Source organism: Euprymna scolopes, chromosome 4 (assembly GCF_053919585.1).
Source record: "Euprymna scolopes isolate OS-2025 chromosome 4, ASM5391958v1, whole genome shotgun sequence".
NCBI lineage: Eukaryota > Metazoa > Mollusca > Cephalopoda > Sepiida > Sepiolidae > Euprymna > Euprymna scolopes.
The window spans coordinates 55,146,888-55,168,416 of NC_136485.1; positions in this window are offsets into that span (position 1 = coordinate 55,146,888).

Here is a 21,529-nt window from a genome sequence, read left to right on the forward strand (position 1 = left end):
ATAGAAAACAAAGATAAATGTACGTTCATACAGTTTGAAATCATAGACTTTTATCCCTCGATATCCGAAGAACTTTTTAACATTGCCCTAGAATTTTCCGTGGCATACACTGATATATCCATAGAAGAAATCAACATCATTAAAAAATGTAGAAAATCAGTTCTAATAAATAACAATAACCAATGGATAAAAATTAAAATGAAAAATTTGTTCGATGCATCAGATCTTGTGGGATTATTCATTCTATATACCCTCACAAGCATATTCGATACTACGGATATCAACCTATATAGAGATGACAAACTAGCTATAATAAAAAAACTCCAACAAAGTCAAGGGAGAAAACTTTAAGCAAATCATACACAAGGAAATGAAAAAATTAGGCCTAAAAGCAGACGTATCAGCTAACATAAAAATAACAAACTTCCTGGACGTCACGTTAAACTTAGATAAAAACACATATGAACTATACTTAAAAGATAACGCTACTCACATTTACGTAAACCCAAAGCCCAACCACCCACCATCAATTATAACACACATTCCTAACTCGATCGTAAGTAGACTCAGTAATAACTCAAGCAATGAAAATGCATTTAACAGGTCAACCAATATCTACGAAACAGCCCTAATAAATAGTGGATACAAAAATATCGATATCAAATATAAGCAATCAAACACCAACAACTATAATAAAATTAAAAATAGAAGAAAAAGAACTATAATTTGGTATACGGCCCCATACAATCAAATGTTAAAAACAAAATTTGGCAACAAATTTCTAGATCTTATTGAAAAACGCCTTCCCGCAACCAACATCTTACACAAAATCTTCAATAAAAATACCTTGAAGTTATCCTACAGTTGTTGCGAAAATTTAGAGATGATAATTAAAGCACATAATAACAAATACCAAATAAAAACAATGTAAACAACAACAAAATAAACAATAAAAAAGTAGATAAATGTCTAACAAAAAGTGTAGTTTATCAAGCAACAATATTTGCGAAAGAAAACCCGAATAACAAGAAATATTACGTAGGCATGACTTCCTTAGAACACAAAAGTACATTCAACAATAAAAACACACCGTATAAAAACAACACTAGGGAATAAATACTGGGAACTCAAAGAAAGTGGACACTTGCCGGTAGTCGAATGGAAAATAATAAGACAAGCTACAATGTGTAGACATTTAAACGACCCATGTAAATTATGCCTTCATGAAAAATTTGCAATCCTGGACTTTAAAGAACCCCCAAATCTATTAAACTGTACAAGAGAAATTGCAAACAACTGGGTTCACAAAATAAAACTTACTCTAGGATAGCGATACAAAATAGCTTTAAAACTAACAAAAACAATAGAAAATAAACAAATAAATAAATTAAATAAACATGAATATAGATAAACGATCACACATATATGTATATATGTGCATATAAGTTTGCATGCATATATGTACACATATGTATATATATATATATATATATATATATATATATATATATATATATAAAAGGAGGAAAACGTCTGCCTTAAACCATTAACCTAGTTCTAAAACAGATCCTTTGTTCGATAAAATGCATGCCCATTTGCTGATAGGAACGAGCGCGGTGGATACTAGAAAGCTGATTGGCTAACTAAAATCCTCAACAGAAGAGGGCCATATAAAAACGAGAAACAACCACAGAATTCGCGCATAAGCCTGACGAATCCTAGATTGGATGAAACGCCGAATATTCAGTGTAGCTAATCGCCAAATATATTTTATAAATTACTATATATATATATATATATATATATATAAATATATATATATATATATAAACTATATCAAATATCAAACCAATTAAAATAAAGAATATCAATTTTAGTCCCAACCTATGGACCCATATTTTGACACTTTAATTTTCCTTAATTCAGTTATCATAATTATCCCTTGATTTTATGAATAAATGTATTTTAGACATATGCTTGCCATAAAACCTAGTTTATATTACGTGGATGCACAGATGCCGAAGCAATAAACGTACGCTAAACTATCCAAATGATCGCATATATCTTTCGCACATTACGCATAGAGCAAAGCACCAGCTAACAAAATTATAAACTGATGTATTTCAGAAGAAAACAAAGAAAACCAAAAAAAAAAAAAAAAAAACATTAAGAATATATAAATAAATGTCTTCAATTTATTTCTGTGTCGTGCGCATACCGGACGCGCTGTGTTGCCTCCCCTTTGTTTTTCTACGGACGAATGCTTTTACAAGTACTTAAAGATTGCTCAGTTGTTTTTGCGTATTCTTCTTTTTAGTTTCAGCTGTCTCCTATCGTTTCGCTTCGTTCTTGAAGCTGTCTTACAGCTTTTTAATAAATTACTTGCATTCTCCTTCTTCCGTTTCTGCTCTTAAATACGTTCACTTCGCTTAATAGTTGGTTTAAACTATTTGGGGTTCATAATAATGTGGAATCTAACGCATAAATGGTTTCTTTAGAATAAAATGTCTCAACTGTATATTAAAAGAACAATGTATGTTAATGTGTAAATATATATATATATATATGTGTGTGTGTGTGTGTGTGTGTGTGTGTGATTATTTACTATAATAATTAAATACCTACAGACAGTAATGTTTCATCCTTTCGGGAATAATCAGGGCAGGATGTCACGATTAACGCTAGTAGAGAGATTCGAATCCTGGCAACAGAAGCCATGTCTGGTTTCATAAGAAAAGATCCAAACCATTCGGCTACGGACAACCGCGAGAGATACAGCTGAAATTAAACATTTATTCTTTTTAAATGCTTTTAACACCAGTCAGAGTGATCTAAACATTATATGACGATCTACGCTTATGAGCTAACTTGACCGACTTATTACAACTGAAAGTGCTCACCGATAGGAAACAAGTTTCTTAAAGGGGCTGACATAATTATTTACTATATTAATAAAATACTTACAAACATTAGTGTTTCATCCTTTCGGGAATCATCAGTGCAGGGTGTCAGGATTAACACCAGTAGAGAGATTAAACTCTGGCAACTGAAATCATGTCGGCTTCATTAGCAAAGGCCCGAACCATTCAGCTACCGACAACCACGGGAGATATAGTTGAAATTAAACATTTATTTTTTTGTAAATGCGTTTAACGTCAGTCAGAGTGATCTAGTCATTATATATATATATAAAGTAGAACACCCAGCGATACCCGGTCATATGATACGCTTAAAATGATATTTTAGTTCGTGCAGATTTCCTACGTATTAATATAGAGACAATATTCTATCGATTATTATATTGTATTTAATATATATTACTAATTTCAAAAGTAAAAACAATGACTTCTGTGCCACAAGCCAGAACTGAATTCAAAGCATATAGTTCTTCGCCCCATGTATACAACAGTTCCAAGAAATTACTTTGTTGGACTTTAAACATTTTAGTAGCCAATGTGCAGACGAAAAGAACAATTTAATTAGCAGGTGCGCAGAAATAAAAAAAAGTATATGGTATTTTGTAGCACACACACACACACACACACACACACACACACACATATATATATATATATATATATATATATATATATATATATATATATATATATATATATGGTTGGAATGCAAACTGTCTACCCATTGAAGTAGGGTCAAGAGGCTTCGCAGCGAAATCTTTGAGTAAAGCTTTCACGGATTTAGGCTTGGGGTGCAAAGAAAAGGAAAGCTATAACCGACACAGCAGAAATAACTGCTAATTGGTTATGGTAAAAACGTGTTCGTTCGTTGATATCGCGCAGTTGTCCACAAGACTAGGAATAACAAGCACAGGTATTTTTTTGCTTCGCCAAAACGTTTTGGTCGTAAGACTTTTTCCCCCCTACTTGTTTGTTAGAATTATTGGCTATCACGTGTGTTGTGAAAAAAATAAAAAATAAAAAAGGAATAAAAAAAGGAAAAATTATAAATAAAAAATAAAAATAATAAAAAATAAAATATAATAAGAATAAATAAAAATATTAAAAAAAGGAATAAATTTCTTTTATGATCATCCCCACCTATTATTGTCGTAAACCTGCTCACTTATTTGATAATCCGATAATTTTGTTTTTCTTTCATTCCTTCGTCTCGCTCCTAGAGTTTCTTACCATTTTTACCTATTTCGCCCCTTTGCTTTTCGCAGCCATTTTGTTTAAATGTTGTAGTCATTTTTTTGGTTCACCCTAGAACATTTCGATAGTTAATTTTATTTTTATTCTAATTGTACTTACTCGTACGTTTACACTTCGTTTTTAGTTCTTATTCGCAAATTACGTATAATTCTCACTTGCATTTAGTTATTTTATTCTTTAATTAAGTTTGTCATTCAGCTTTACTTATTTATTAAATGTAAACCTTTTCTATTTATTTGTTCATCCTATAATTTTATTCTTTTCTCATTTGTTCGCTTTAGTCCGAGAGTTTTTACCATTTCTACCTCTTCGTCACTTTACTTTTCGCAGCGATTTTGTTAAAATACTTGTATATGTTTCTGGATTTTATTCTAGAATATTTTGATAGTTTATTTTATTTTTAAATTCTACTTGTATTTAGTCGCATATTTACACTTCGCTTTTTATCCTTATTCGCATAATATATATATTTCTCAGTTGTATATAGTTATTTTATTTTTTTAATTGACTTTTATTATTTATAAAATTATATACCATGCAGTAAATTTCCAAGGGTAACTGGAAGATGTGTTTTTTTTATTAACAAAGACTGATTTGCATATGGTTGTCTGTGCCTGTGTGGTTGGTTGTATGCATGTATATATCCACGTCTATTATTATTGGGAAGGATTGGATTTATTTGTAATTAATTCTTCTTAGGTGGGTTTAAGGTTTTTATTTAGTTTTTTTTTTTCCTTTTTTCGATTGCTATTATATTATTCGTATACTAAAACAAGCGTCATTAGAATTCAGCCAATCCGAGAAGGCAGGAGGATTTTGTGTGGAGTACAGCCGCAAGTTAAACGGTGTCTGCAAGCGCACTTATAGAAAGTGGACTAGAGACCAATCATCTGGTCGGGTCTACGCGGGGAGGAATGTCTGGTGTTGAAAGACTTGAAACATTCCCATGATCCGCGCCGAAACATCACTGACGACACTCTCTAGCGTTCCATTATGGAACGTATATTTGAACTCTATGGTACTTTGTAATATATACACACACATTCACATAATTGATTATTTAACAAAACAATAAAACATATCTCAGAAAACTAAAATACTCTCATAGACATGGATAAGCTTTTTTACTGTAAGAAATACAGTTAAAGTTTACTTTTCATTTTGCATTTTGCGAATTGCTGATGATATTAAAAGTGCATCTAACGGCATTTAACTGGCAAAAAGTCAATCCACATCAATGAAAGCATAGTATTTTTAAATATATAACATTAATAATGATGATGCAAATAAAATAATTAATAAAAGAGATCTGCTCTTGCATTTGTGATCAAGGGCAATGTTGTTTTTTTTTATGCATAAATTGAGGTCTTATCTAAAGTATTTTCTCGCGACACGCACACATGTTAATAGGACAAAAATGTTCGGCGCAAAACCATTTCAAGTCTTGAGATGACGGGTGTAAATAGTTTTAAAAAAACAACACGACCATGTAATCTTAAATAAATTCCGACAGAAATTCTATATTCAAAATAACACGTTTGATTATTTTTTTCTGTAGGTTATCAGGAAGTATATAAATTTTCAAGGTGCCTTCAGTAAGTTTCCAAACTATTTTGTGTGAACGCTTTTATTGGTTGTACACACATGAAACTCTAATGTCCTTGGTAGTAATCTTATACCTTTCCGGCAACTTCTAGAAAGCTTCCTTTATCACCTCAATTTTCTAATTACGACAGCATCCAAGTTTTCCTACGGGTTTAGAGGATAACCAAAAGTCACAAGTAGCCAGGTATGGACTCCGGAAAGGGGAAGGAATCGTCTTCATACCCATCTTCGTCAAATAGTGTGCCACAAGAATGAAGTTGCTGATTGGTGTATTCGCGCAAATCTTCCGTATCTTCAGTTCCTCTCGAATATTTGTGTGTACAGTTTTCACATCGGCATCAAACTGTGCACTTATTGTCTCTATAGACGCACAGCTGTTCTTATCTATGAGATTCTTTATTTAGCCAACAATCACCTCTATTCTTCTGACTTTCCTACTCCCTCCACACCTCACATCATTCCTTACAGACTCCCTGCCTTCTTTGAATCTCTTAGCCATTCAAAAACAGATAGCTGATACATACAATAAAGCCAGAAAGCAGTTTGAAGTATTCCATACGTGTCTCTGAGATTTCCTTAAGGTTTAAAATAGATTTTTTTTATTGCATGGCGTTCTTTTAAATTGGTCTATCATCTTATAAAGTGTATAGAAATAACAATTTTCAACAATTTGCAATAATTTAAAATGCCTGTACAAAAAAGTCTATAAACTTATTCAATGACGTATAAATAATTACATTGCTGGCGTAATTCTATGATTTTGTACAAATATGGCGGGAGTTTTGATAATTAATCGTATACTACACGAGGAAAAATTTTGGCAGAATGTTGATAATGTAAAGCATATGAAGATTGACATGAAAATCCCTCTGAGTGAAGTAAAAGCTAGCGTTTCCAAAATTAAGGAAATATTTATGCTTTTATAGATGTTGATAAAATGGACGCTTTGATCGAAGTCCGAAGACTAAACAAAAGTCATATGTGATATTCATAATAGACGTAGAGGTAACTTGAAAGACATTTAAGAAATTATAATAAGATTTAAACTAATCCAGTTGACGTAAATTAGTGAGTCATATACATTGATCTTTCACAAAAGCATCTAAATTATTCAGATAAATACAAAATGTGACAGAAGGTCGAAAAGGAAGCGTGAGAAAAGGTCAATTTCTCTAATATTAAATAACTTAGCCGCATTCATCCGTTTCTATCTCTAGTGTAATCCCCAGACGGCTATGGATTTTTATCCTCGGCCCCTAAAACTTTACAGATATTAAAGCATTCCTGTAATAAATTGGTTCCAGTTGATTGCGGCTTAATTATAACTGGTTCTGCGCAGTTCTAGGAAGTTCGCCTTCACAGAAGTTGTCTTTAAGAAGGAGTTAGTTTATTGCTTACACCCATCCCACATTCTGACCCTGGTGGAGTGAAATAAATAACCCCTAACATCAGCACTATGTCAATAGTCATGAATATACCTACAAGAATAAGGGAAACAAATTAGGGAGAAAATAGTATGCTATGCCACCCACATCTTATAAAAATGAAGTCGCTAAGAAATCACTCTATTTTCATAACGAGGCATTTTCCATCTTTTTCATTTCTCATTTTCTGTAATCCTTTTTTCTTTTTTAGTTTTCCATTCTTATGCGCATAAGCCTGAAGAATCCTAGATTGGATGAAACGCGGAATATTCAGTGTAGCTTAATAGCCATATACATTTTATAACTTACTAACTAGCTCTGCCTACATATTGAGCACTTTTGAAGTAAATACTAAAAGTTTACGCATAAATCTATACTTTCGTATATTAATTTTATGTGAGTAAATTAAGTAGTTAGGTATATATATATATATATATATATATATATATATATATATATATATATATATATTATCAACACACAGGGCGGAACGATTAAATTCTCGCCCTAAAGGAAAGAACATTGCAATTTATTTTAAAACTTTTATTGAAAAATAAATTCAGGTAAATTGAATTTGTAATAGAGCTGAAATCAATTCAATATAGTCATCTTCACATTCATTCACCGCCTCGATACGTGTCTGGAAATGATAGCATGGCATTTCCACAAACGCCGGCGTGAGCTCGACGAATACTCGACGAATGGTGGCGATCAGGCTGGGTATTGTGAGAAGTAATTTTGGTGATGGTTTCGACATCTGACCAAACGAAGTAGTCCAGCGGATTCCGGTCGTTAAAAGAGGGGGCCAAGTAAGAGAAAGGTAAAAAGTCGAAGCACACATTCTGACGCCAAGCCTGGGTCTCGTTGAATTTGTGAGCCGACTTCAAAGATGTAAAGTGGCATGATATGGGCCTCGCTTGAAACCACACCAAAAACAATGTCCCTGGCCGAAGATGCTGTCCTCATCACCCTGGGCATGTTCTTGTTATTCATGTAAATCCAGCGATTAATTTTGAGGATGCTGGCAATTATCCTGTTGTCATTACTTGGATCGGTAGAGATCATGAGTCATGCAGGGGTGCATCTCCAGTGTCGCTCGTTGAACATTGCGACACGTTCAGACATGATAGAAGGCGCCTATCACTCTTGGGATTTGTACGCTACTGGCAAACTAGTAGATGGTCATGTCTAAGGCGATAATTTATCGTTCATCCTCTTTCTGTTTATATATATATATATATATATATATATATATATATATATATGTGTGTGTGTGTGTGTGTGTGTTTTTTTTAATTTGTTTATTACGGTTTTATCTGAATAGTTACACATGTGTCTGTTGCCAGACGATATCTACGATCCAGCAGCTTCGTCAGACCTTACAGAAAGATTTTCCGTAAGGTCTGACGAGGTTGCTGAATCGTAGATATGGTACGGCAACCGAAACATGTGTAACTAAACAGACAAAACGGCAATAAAAATAAAACGCATATTTGCCCTGCAATAGTATTTAGCACTCTCTTCAGATTTTTTTTACTAATTAACATTTTTGATATATATATATATATATATATATATATATATATATATATATATATATATATATATACACTGCACAATCACGTTGACACACCGGTTCTCGCCAGATCACCGAAATTGAGCAACGCTGAGCCTGGCCAGTATAAGATGGGTGACCATTTGGGAAGGTTAGGCGCTGTATGTACCGTGCGAAGTTGTAGAAATGTCCAAGTTGGTATCTTGAGGCGCCTTAATTCACTGAGAGAGGTGCAGCTCCTGTCTTCGTTAAGACATGTATCTAGGAGAAGGAAAATCTGATGTAAAAACCTGCGGTCTACAATATACTCTGTCCTGTGGCAGTTATCTTCACCGATGTATGTTAGAAGTATAACCAAAATTTGTGGATGGTTCTACACAAAGCCTTCACCACTATAAACAAACCATCTGTGTGGATCGCCGAGCAACTTATTTGTTGTGATGTAACCTCATACATCAAAACTGACAGGAGAGTCCATTATCTCTCTCTCTCTCTCTCTCTCTCTCTATATATATATATATATATATATATATATATATATATATATATATATATATATATGTGTGTGTGTGTGTGTGTGTGTATGTGTGTGTGTGTTTCAGACCCTAAAATGCAACTGATACACTCAAGAATATTTTCAAGCTAGTGAGGTCGGAGCGACCTTGAGCCTACCGTGATAATTGGAAAGCAGACGTTTTATCCAACATGGGAAAGTCAGTCATTGTGAGCCTGTTTCCACATCACAAAACCTCTTATGAAGCAATTCTTACATTAAAACACAAAAAGACATAAAAGAGACAAATATGAATATTTCGACATTTTTATGATGTTGTTTTCTCGTATTTTTCGTTGTTTTATACAAAATTTGTTGCCTTTGATCGACTAACTCTGCTTGGAAATTTCCATCGCCATCCTTTGCGCGCCATTGCCGGAAACTAGTTGGAATCCTTGAAGTTTATATATCATCCAGCTTCCCATTCCGAAATCTTTTCCATATCCAGATTTATCTTCCGGTATACTTATGATGTTCTTTTTGCTTCCTATCCTATTTCCTTTCTCGTTTTTCGAATCAGTTTATCCTTCTAAATTGTGACGTTTTTCTTTTTACTTTGTTTATTTTCGTAAAGTGCACATTATTATAAAATTGAAGAATTCAGCGGATTTCAGAATTTGCAAAATATTTCCAAGATGCTTCCACCATTTTATTATAGTTTCAATGACTCTCCCTATTTCTCTCTCCCTCTCGCCTTTCCCTCTCTCTGTCCCTTTCTATACATATACATATATATGTATTTATATTTATACATGTATATACATATATAGATAGATAAGCATGTACATAAGTATGTATACAAGTATATAAATGCATATAAACTAGTGCTCGGTTGATCAATCAGAATCAAAATCGGGAATCAGAAAAGTCGGAGCCTTTTGGGGTGTCGGAATCGGTATCGAAATCGGAACAATTTAAGCCTTTTTTCTGATGCCAAAACCGATTCCTTAAATTATCTTTTTTTTTTATTTGATTTGGATTAAGAAACATCTTCCGCTGCTTTTAATGATAATAAAATAATAAATATTTATTGATTCAAACGCCAGTAAGACTAAAATCAATAGATCAGTACCTTACAAGTGTTTTTCCTTACATTTGATAAAATATATGCACATTTAATATGCGTTTTTTTTTGTTTGCTTTTTTACAGTAATCAGGACACATTAACCTTGGTAAAGTTTAATATTTAGAGATTTATAAAAAAACCGGAATCGGGAATTAAATACGGAATAGCTAATTGTATCGGGATCGGTAAACTTCTTTGAATCGTTCCATTACTAATATATACATATATATATATATATATATATATATATATATATATATATATATATATATATATATATATATGATGAAAGATAAATTATACATAGATAGTAGCATCAAGTACATATACATAGCAAGTATGCAATAGAAAAATATTAGTGCTCCTTTCCTATACAAATAGAATAAATATTAATTTCATAGTAAAATGAAGTACCTGTCCGTGCTGGTTATATGATCCAGTTAGTATTGAGATACATAAAAATCTTTCTACCAAGACATAAAAAAACTAGAATTAAATTAATTGGTTGCAAAATATGAAATACACGCACACAAACACATGCATAGTATTCGCAGATCAAATAAAATCTTTCGATGGTTTATTCAAATTAACTTTTTTGAAAATGGTGCACCTTATCCAAGTGATGTTACCTCAAGTAATAGCACGAATCTTGATACTCCACCAGACTAGATAAATTCTTGTCCTGGAAACTAGTAAGGCCAAAACAAAAGATATACTACAACATATAAAAATGGTTAATTGGGAGAAGCAAAATTATGGTCTCAATACTAACTCAGTGTTTGGGAGATAATGGACTTTAATGGAACTTTCGAATATCCATGCATCTCATAGAGAGTTCAAGTGTTAGCCACAGATAATCGGCCTCTTGATTTCTGAGGACTTCGGCTGAAGTGAAATAAAATAACCCTCTATACACACACAAATATAGATGTATCTTAATATAAAGCTGAATGTCTGTGTGCGTGTGTGTGCGTGTGTGGTCACGAATAGGCTCCTATATGGTTGACTATTTTAAAAAACTGATTGCATACAATGATAGAAGATGTATCGAGACACAAGAATGGGCATGTCTGATCTGGCAGAACAGCGGTTCATAAAAATTGTGGGGTCTGCGTTCGCGCCTGGTCTACAAAGTATGGAAATAAAAAATTAAAAAAAAACGTGTATAAGTGAGTTTGATATAGATGTACATAAGAATACTTTGATAACCATGTTTTAACTTGAATAGGGATGGTATAATAAAATTGTGGGGTCTGCGTTCGCGCCTGACCTCCATAGAATGGAAATAGGCACAAACTTTAATAAAGACTTTTCATATCTATCTGCATAAGTATACTTTGATAATTGTTTCAGTTTCGGGAAATATGGTATAATAAAATTATGGGGTGTTCGTTCGCATCTGACCCCTATAGAATGGAAATATGTCACAAAGTTTAACAAGGTTTTTTTTTAATATAGATCCACAGAATATTGTGATAAGTGTTTCAGTGTGAACAGGTATGGTATAATAAATGATGGGGTTTATCTATTTTATTTTTACTTTCATCATATTATGTGTTGGCTTTGATACTCCCAAATTCAACCCAAATTTACAACCCTTCCTTTTACATAACCTATCATACTTTCATAAATCAGTCCATTTTCTGTAAGCTGTTTTTGAACCCAGTCAACGATGGGTACTTTTGCTAGTATATATATATATATATATATATATATATATATATATATATATATATATATATCCCCAAAACGTCTGAAACCGGAGGTCTTCATAGAGTGGAGACTATAACTTACTGTTGTGGTTTCGAATGGTTTTAAATAGCAGCAAGGGGAGACATGATTCCAAATATTTCTCATACGTTATACCTTCCTTATTCTGTATATAGGGTATGAGTATATATATCTCCGGTATTAAATAATCGTTATACACTGGAATTTACTTTATGTATGAAAACCAAAGCGAGAAGATATAACATGTTAGATATATTTGGAATCAAGTTCATTTGAAATCATAGCAGCAAGGTTTTTGTCCTTCCTCTATCAAGGTCAGAAGCTTATGGGCAATCCGATCGTAATCATAATATATATAAAAAGAACAATGAACGACGTTACAAATTTGTAATGGAAAAAGTACCACATTCTTTATTTCAAAAAACGGATATAAAATTCGCGTGAAACCTTTCCCAGTAATAAACGTTGGCAGAGACCAAATTATAAAAACAACACAAGATATGGGACATTTTACATCAAATGCAATGAATAACCGCCAAGCTAAAATAATCACCTAACACCTCCCTACTAATGACAGCTTAAACACAGGAAACAGCATTCAACCTTTCCCCTCAGCACAACTCAATTGCTCACACTCACCAAGTATACAGACCCATATACCTGGGAATGTAGATACCACCCAAACATCTTATAAAAACTAATGTAATTCTGACACCTGTTTCAATATCAATTCTTTTTAGGTCTGATGGAGTGTTGTCCCTGAATTAGGATTCCTCTGAAAAATTAACTAATCAAGTTTATATAATATACATAGCAATGTAAACAATAATGTGTATACAATAAACAGACTATATACCAGTTCTTTTCTGCATTTATCAGTCTTTAATTGATTGTTTTTTTTTAGATGCAAATCCAATGAAACTCCCGTGATTATTAAAGCGGGCATATATATATATATATATATATATATATATATATATATATATATATATATACATATATATACCCTCTTTAATTGATTAGTTTATATATATACACATATATATACACACATATATACACACATATATATATATATATATATATATATATATTGTGGAAAGGACAAATTTAATGCGAAATATGACGTGAATATGTCTTCGTACTTTAAGCATTCATAAGGTATTTCGGATATTGTCATGTTTAGGAAAAAACGACAAATGTATACTTATATGAAAAATGTACGTTAGAGTTCTGACGTAAACGTGTACGTTTGCAAGTAATGAGATCAATTGCGATTCTCTCATGTGAAATCTACGGACTTAAGAGTGTTAGCCATGTACTTCAAGCAAAAATGTGTCCTTTTTCAAAATTTTCACATATAATATTTTACTGTAATATACGAGGGGCGCGCAATATGTAATGCCTCTGACCAACTTTCCCTTGTCTGATCTCGCTGAAATTATGCATGTCGAATGATTTATATCTCTATGGGTTATGTGGAAAATTACAGCTCTGAACTCATTGTGGTTTCTGTTTTACAGGTGTTTCAACTGAGGTAGGTGTGAAATGGAGTCTGCTGAATGTCGAGCAGTGATCCGGTTTTTGTATTTAAAGGACGCACACCACAGGAGACTTTTGATGAAGAAAGACACTTATGGTGATAATGCCCCATCATATGACCTTGTAAAACGCTGGCATCGTGATTTCAAACATGGCCTGAAGTCAGTATAAACAGCTCCCAAACCTGGTCGCTCCCTTCTGACATTGATGAGACAGCTGTCCGTCAAGTTGAATCTGCCATTTTGGAAGATCGGCACATTACTATTCGCCAAATAGCGCAAGATGTACAGATTAGTACAGGGTCTGTGGAAACTATCATTCATGACCTTTTGCATATGCATAAGGTGTCTACCCGATGGATTTCCATGTTGCTCACACCATTCCAGAATCGAGAACGCGTCGAGTGCTCGAAGATGAATTTGGAGATGTGTCAAGAAGATGAGTCAAAGTTTTTCAAAAGATTAATTACACAAGATGAAACCTGGGTCCATCACGATGATTCGGAGACCAACGCCCAGTCAATGCAGTGGACGCACTTGGACTCACCACCTCCACAGAGGCAAGGGTGCAGCCCTCCGCTGGAAATGTCATGCTCACAGTCTTCTGGGACCAAAACGGAGTAGTGATGACAGATTTCCTGGCAAATGGTACCACAATTACAGGAGCCTATTATGCTTAACTTTTGAGGAAAGTAAGGGAAGCTATCAAAATAAAGATTCGGGGCAGATCAGCAAAGTGACCCTCCTCCTGCAGGACAACGCTCCGGTCCACCACTCGCATGTCGCCAGAGCAGAAGTATGGGCGTGTGGTTATTAAATCCGTCTCCATCCTCCCTACTCTCCTAACCTTGCACCCTCTGACTTTCACCTCTTCCCAACCATGAAGTTGTTTTTGAAAGTTTCCCAGATGATGCATCCTTGATTTCTGAAGGCAAGTCGTGGTTGGAGGACCAATCTGGGATGTTTTACAAAAACGGTATCCAGAGTTGCATCAAACGATGGGAGAAATGGATAACTCTGGTGGTTCCTATATAGAGAAAGACTAATAACTGTGCCAAGTTTCGCTGCTCTACAGTGAGGCAGGGACAGTACTTATCGCACGCCCCTCGTATGTTTCAGTGCTTTATATGATAGTAGTTTAAAAGATATATGGATGGCAATAAGCATCACAGAAATACCCATTTTTCATGTTTGTAGTATATCCTTATTTAAAATAGTGGTTTTACTGCCGGAATGAAATATGTATATATTCATGTATTTCAGTAGTCATTGTGCATTATTTTTATCTTCAATTGATAATATATATATATATATATATATATATATATATATATAATGATTTCTTCCACAGCTGAACCAATGTCGCAGCCCACAAGAGCCAAGAAAGTCAACAAACCGGAAGTCCAAGACTCGAATTTCGCCCTCATTTAGGCTCATCATTTAGACATATCCGCGCTCGCGATTTTAAATTCGAACCTCTTGCATACTAGGCGAGCACTCTACCAACTGCGCAAACAAAAGTATCCTCCTGGTGAGACGTCGGCTTGGGTTAAAGCTGGTTTGATACTTCGTCCCTTGTTAGATATAAGGTAGGTTCTTTCCACTGTCGGGTCTCTGCCGCGGGTTGCTTGATCTGTGTAAGTTAATAGACATTCTTGTGTGTGTGGCGTGTTTGCACAGTTGGTAGAGTGTTCGCTTAGCATGAAAGAGGTTCGGGTTTCAAATCCTGAGCGCGGACATGTCTAACTCATGAGCCCAAATGAGGGCGAAACTCGAGTCTTGGACTTCCGGTTTGTTGGCTTGGGTTCGGTTGTTGAAATCATTATATATATATATATATATATATATATATATATATATATATATATATATATATATATATATATATATATGACTGGTTTTAAATTTGATTAACTTCCTTATTATTTAAGTTATGCTTACCAATTTTCACATGTAGGTAGACGAGTCTCTCCGTGATTTTTTGTGATATAGTAAGTTATCATAGTCTCCTAATTTTATTTACACAACTTAATCTACAGTATGTTTTTCACAAGGTCTAATTTTAGTTATGAAAAATCATGTTACTCAAATGCCCACCATTTTCATTTTCACACTCTTGTACTCTGTACAGGGCATTGTCCAGTACATCACTTAATGTTTCCGATCTAATTTCTCCTCTATATTGTTTTAAGGGCATTGGTTGTGGCTGTTTGGTTTCTTGTGTTGAAGTTTCTGATATTTGACGCATTCAACCGAAAATACGACTGTACTATATATATATATATATATATATATATATATATATATATATATATATATATATATACAAGGCACCGCCAAAACTGGGTGGGGGCAGGTAAGTACTTTTTGACGAACCGTCTTTTTAAAAATCTACCAAAAATCAGATAATTATCCAATAAATACGAAATTTTCAGCGATTATTAAGAGAAGAATGGACTTTATAACATACTACTTATTTTTCATAAACGATATTTATATATATATATATTTTATTTTTTGCTTACAAACCCCCTCTAGTTTGGAGGGGGTTCCAAATATGCTTAAGATAATCATCTGAAACTGACTAAAACATATTATATTGTTGTAAGGGACAGGATTATAGATTTAAAAAAACATTGTTTGCATACCTTATTTTGACGTCTGAATGTCAGAACTTCGATTGCGTTTAATTCTCCCGCTTTTGAGTTTTGAAGTGTGAAATTCGGTGAATATGTTAAGTAAAATAATTAATTTAAGTTAAGCAAAATAAAAAAATAAAAATTTAATAGTTATACGAAAAATGCCATTTTAAAATCTTTGATAAATAAATACTTTTTTTAGCGAGCCGAATAATGCATGACCATTATTAAACAGGGCATGCTTTGAAGAATCGATACAAAAAAATTCGATAAATATTGTGCCCTTTTTGTTAAAAATAGCATCATTTTTTCGATCCCGTTTGAAAACGTTTGCCGCTTTTCGACTACGGTGGACCAAACGCGCCGAAATATTTTTTTTCATTCTGGTTTAAATTGCCCCCCCCCCCATTTTGGGGAGCCTGTTCCCCACGCACATACACATTAAAAACCAAATTCATACAAATGGTCACCCATCTGGTACTTGCCAGCCTCAGCGTTCATAATACATTGAAATTTTCGTCACTGAAAAATAATTTTTTTTTGGCCTGTTTGGTCTTCCATAGTTTGCTTTTTATCAAGTACAAACGTAAACATTGTCTAGATCGACGCGAAGTAACTGGTTTCTATATGAATAAGTTAAATTATTTTAAATCCAGGTACTTATATTATAATATTTTTTCATATTCTCATAGAAAATCACCCTAAATCTTCGTTAGACAACAAATAAATAAATTAATTATTTAAAAAACCTTCTTTTTTTCAATATTTATGTACGTTTTTTGTGCAAGACAAAAAATGTCAATTGTTAACTTTTTGGGAAAATTTAACATTTAAAATTTAATTAAAAATAGTAGAAAAAGTTTTACATTATTCTGTTTTGTATATGGTAAAATTCAGAGTTTATCTTTCTGTAAAAAAAATAGTTACTCAGAAATAATGGATTTTAATAAATGTAATTTCGTTTTAAAAAACATCAACTTGATTTTTCGGCCATTTTTGGCGGTGTCTAATATATACTCACGGGCAGCATTGTCCGGTCATAAAATACACTTAAATATGATTTGCTAATTAATAGAAATTTCGTATTTATTATTGTATAATATATGCGACTCAATCTATAGTGGAGGTTTAACAACTGATTCGTGGTCAACCACCGACAATCGATTTACTTTTTTTCTTTGTGGTTAATGCCGGAGCTATGAAGAAAACATTTTCCGCAGTAATATAACCTTCACCTGGCAAATTTCATTTTTTTTAATTACATTTTTGCACCGATTTTCCCCGGCTAAGTTTCACATGGGTTCGAATACCCTATTTATTAAGTTTCATGTTTGTAGACCAAAACCTGACCAAGGAGTTTTATAGGCATTTTTTACACACACACACACATATATATATATATATATATATATATATATATATATACGCATATATAAATATAGATAGAAAGGGATTTGTGTATACCATAACCTTTTTACGAAAGTATTTCGCAAGAATATATCATGTACAATATCTGCCTGAATATAATTACAAGTAATAGTAAATGATAATCATTTATATATATATTTATAGATAAACCGAAAAAAACTACTAGGGACTTAATTAAAATGAATGTTTAAAATATATGCAAATTAGCTAGATATTTTGCAGATGAATGCAATGCCACGATCCATATATAACGAAGTTGTATTTTTTTATATGCATATCAGTACACAAAAATCATGTTACCAATGCATTTCCCATGCTGATTAAAAAATATTGGCTGGGTTCACTAATACCACAAGATTAGATAAATAGCCTATTAGTTCCCCTCTCTAACAGTAGGGAACAAAATCTGATTGTGATCACCACCGTTAGATAATATTTATTGAATCGAAAGGGAAGATGCTAGCGAGAGTCTTGTTAGATAGGCTTATCGAAAACATATTTCCGATAATTATTCTTTGGATGCAATGTGGTGTCACTGAGGGGAGGGGCACCATTTATATATTTACTGCAGGAAGCTGCAGGAAAAATATATTGAACAACAGTTATCACTTTATATTATTTAATTGGAATTCATTATAGAGATGAGTATTATTTATTAATCTATTTATTGCGATGCTTATCTTTCTTAGTTGTTTCACGACCTTCGGGGACCGTGGCGCATTGGATAGAGACGTTGACCTTCTACGGTCCCAGGTGAGAATTGTCTGAAGCTAGCGGTTTCAATCCTACCAAAAGCTGACCAGAGGTGGTAAGACGACAACAACTATGGATGGCAGTAATTGGTGAGAATGCAGTAAGGAGATTCGGAGTTCCTATCCTCTCGCAGGTAGCACCTGGCAGAGGCCAGATAAATATTTGGCCGAAACGTCGTGAAACAACATCTAAGAAAGATGGGGATAATAGTCTGCCGTAAATAAATTAATCACTTTATCAGGTATTTCTTTACCTGACAAAGACGATTGATACAGAAAACAGAAAGGCCTTGTAGATAATTATTGAGGGAATTAGATGTCCTACCTTTGCTAAGATATTTCAACAACGTTGGAGAAACATGAACGATCGTGCTGAATTAAACAGGCAATTGCATGTGAAACAGGGGAATATTCCGTCTCCAACTTTATGCTCCATTTACTTTGCACTGCTTTTTGAATACATATGTAAGTAATTCTTGCTTACATATGTAAGTAATTTTTTATCTACATATGTAAGTAATTTTTGCATATATATGTAAGGCTTGCGATAAAGTTGTCATTCTCTGCTTTAAGACTACTGGCAAAGTATTCAGTTTAAGAAGATTTAACACCAATTCACAAACGTTTAGAAGCTTAGTTACGAGACTACTATCTGCTGATGGTGTTGAGTTTGTGTCACATACACTTAATCTGTCGAACAGTTGGAAATGTGAAGCTTGAGATCAGATGCTCCTCTCGAAAACTGCTTCCATTAACCATAGAATAAACATGATGTAAGCAGAGAGAACAGAAAAGTGGTAAAGGAAGTGAAACAAGTGTCAACACTCGATTTTGTCTGCCATATATGTTAACTGTTGGCCTGAAAAGTAACCTTCGGACCCAGGGACGTGGTTTCAGTGTAACTGACGATTTATGTAGCAACGGCAGTGGGAGTACTGATGAGCTTTGAGGTTACTAGCGTCAGTTAAGACGAAGCAATTGCCATAGATATAAGTATACAATACACGATAAAGTATGAAATTAAATGCTGTGGAGACAGAATTTATGACAACGATATATAGATTAAAAAAATAATTAGACATAGGAAGAAATACTCTAACATTGGATTCATCCGGATGTAACGCATCAATGATGTCATCCAAAAAAGTAAACATTGAAAAATTGATAAATTAATTCATTTTATATTTCCTCATTTTTTTGCTTCTTTTTCCACATCTATATAAATGCATATATATATATATATATATATATATATATATATATATATATATATATATATATATATATATATATAAATGCATATATATATGTATATATATAAATGCATATATATGTATATATATATATATAAATGCATATATATATGTATATATAAATGCATATATATGTATATATGTATATATATAAATGCGTATATATATATGTATATATATAAATGCATATATATATGTATATATATAAATGCATATATATATATGTGTATATATATATATGTATATGTTGTGTGTATGCGCGTTTACGTGTACACATATGTATATATGTATTAATTTACTTTAATAAAAATCATCCATTATTTTCGTCGTCGATCTATACTGCATGTTTTAGAAAAAAATCTCGATCTTCAGAGCTAAACATACAAAATATAAACGCTTTTTAAAAACATTAAAAAGTCTGTCCTACTTTTTTCTTAGTGACCTCTCGAATTCGAAAGTGATTTTTTGCCATTCAACTCTCAAGTAGACATTACTGCCTGGCATGTAATAGAAAGTAGACTTTTGCACAGGCTCTTATCCTATCATAAAACCGATGGATTTAAACTTTTCTCAAGTGACACCAATTTTTATAAGCCGCACAGTGACTCGACAGTCCTCGCCGTTAAATATTACACCCGTTCAACTTATATAATGAGCTTAAGTTCAAGTACGGTCAACCCAATATGAGTTATGACTAAAAGGTTTCCTTTTCTAACCTTTAGAGGGTAAAAGTGGAAAACAATACGCATGCACCGCTAATTAAAGCCCGAGACAGCCTTTACAGCGTATACGCTCATTTGCATAAACTAGGATACAATTACTGTCTATTCCTATACGCGTCTGTCTAAATCTCGCCTTACCTAATATATATATATATATATATATATATATATATATATATATATATAAATTCTTTCTCCAACTCTCCAGATGATTATTTGATTCAATCTACAAGACAGTCTCTATTTTATTCACTCTCCTTATATCTCTCTTTCACTTTTCCTGTACATGCTTTTCCTGCCATAACGATAACACTGTCTACCATTTATACCACGTTCAAGTCGCTTAGCTCCATGCACTGTTTTTATATTTCTTAGCTCGCTCTCTTCGTGGTATTTTATTTCATTATATTCTATATATATATATATATATATATATATATATATATATATATATATATATATATATATATATGTGGGGGGGGATATGTGTGTATAATTTGGATGTACATAATATTTACTATATCAACTTGGAAAGCCATATATATATATATATATATATATATGTACATATGGGTGTGTCTGTATGTGAGTCTGTGTATATTGATTGTACATAATATTTACTGTATAAACTTGCACAGCTATATAAGGAGAAAACACTTAGTAAGGTTCTAGGAGCCCTGCACTTTTACGCGCAAACTTCTTCTTAAAAAACCACAAGCATGAACTCTTGAACCACTGATATACACACTTAACCCAAAACGCACGCTCACCCAAAAATATAGACACTTACACAAACGCACTTATAGACATACACAGACACAGACACAGACACACACACACACAGACACACACACATATATATATATATATATATATATATATATGTGTGTCACTTATTAGGCATAATATATATAGTCACTTACTCAATTACTGCTTAAATCTGAATTTGTTTAATTGAGATTGTAAAGCCAATAATATATAAACTAATATTAAAAAGAACAAAACTTACAAAATTATATATTTTTAAATATTACTGTATATTTTATATATATTATATATTATTATATATATTAAATATTATTGTATAT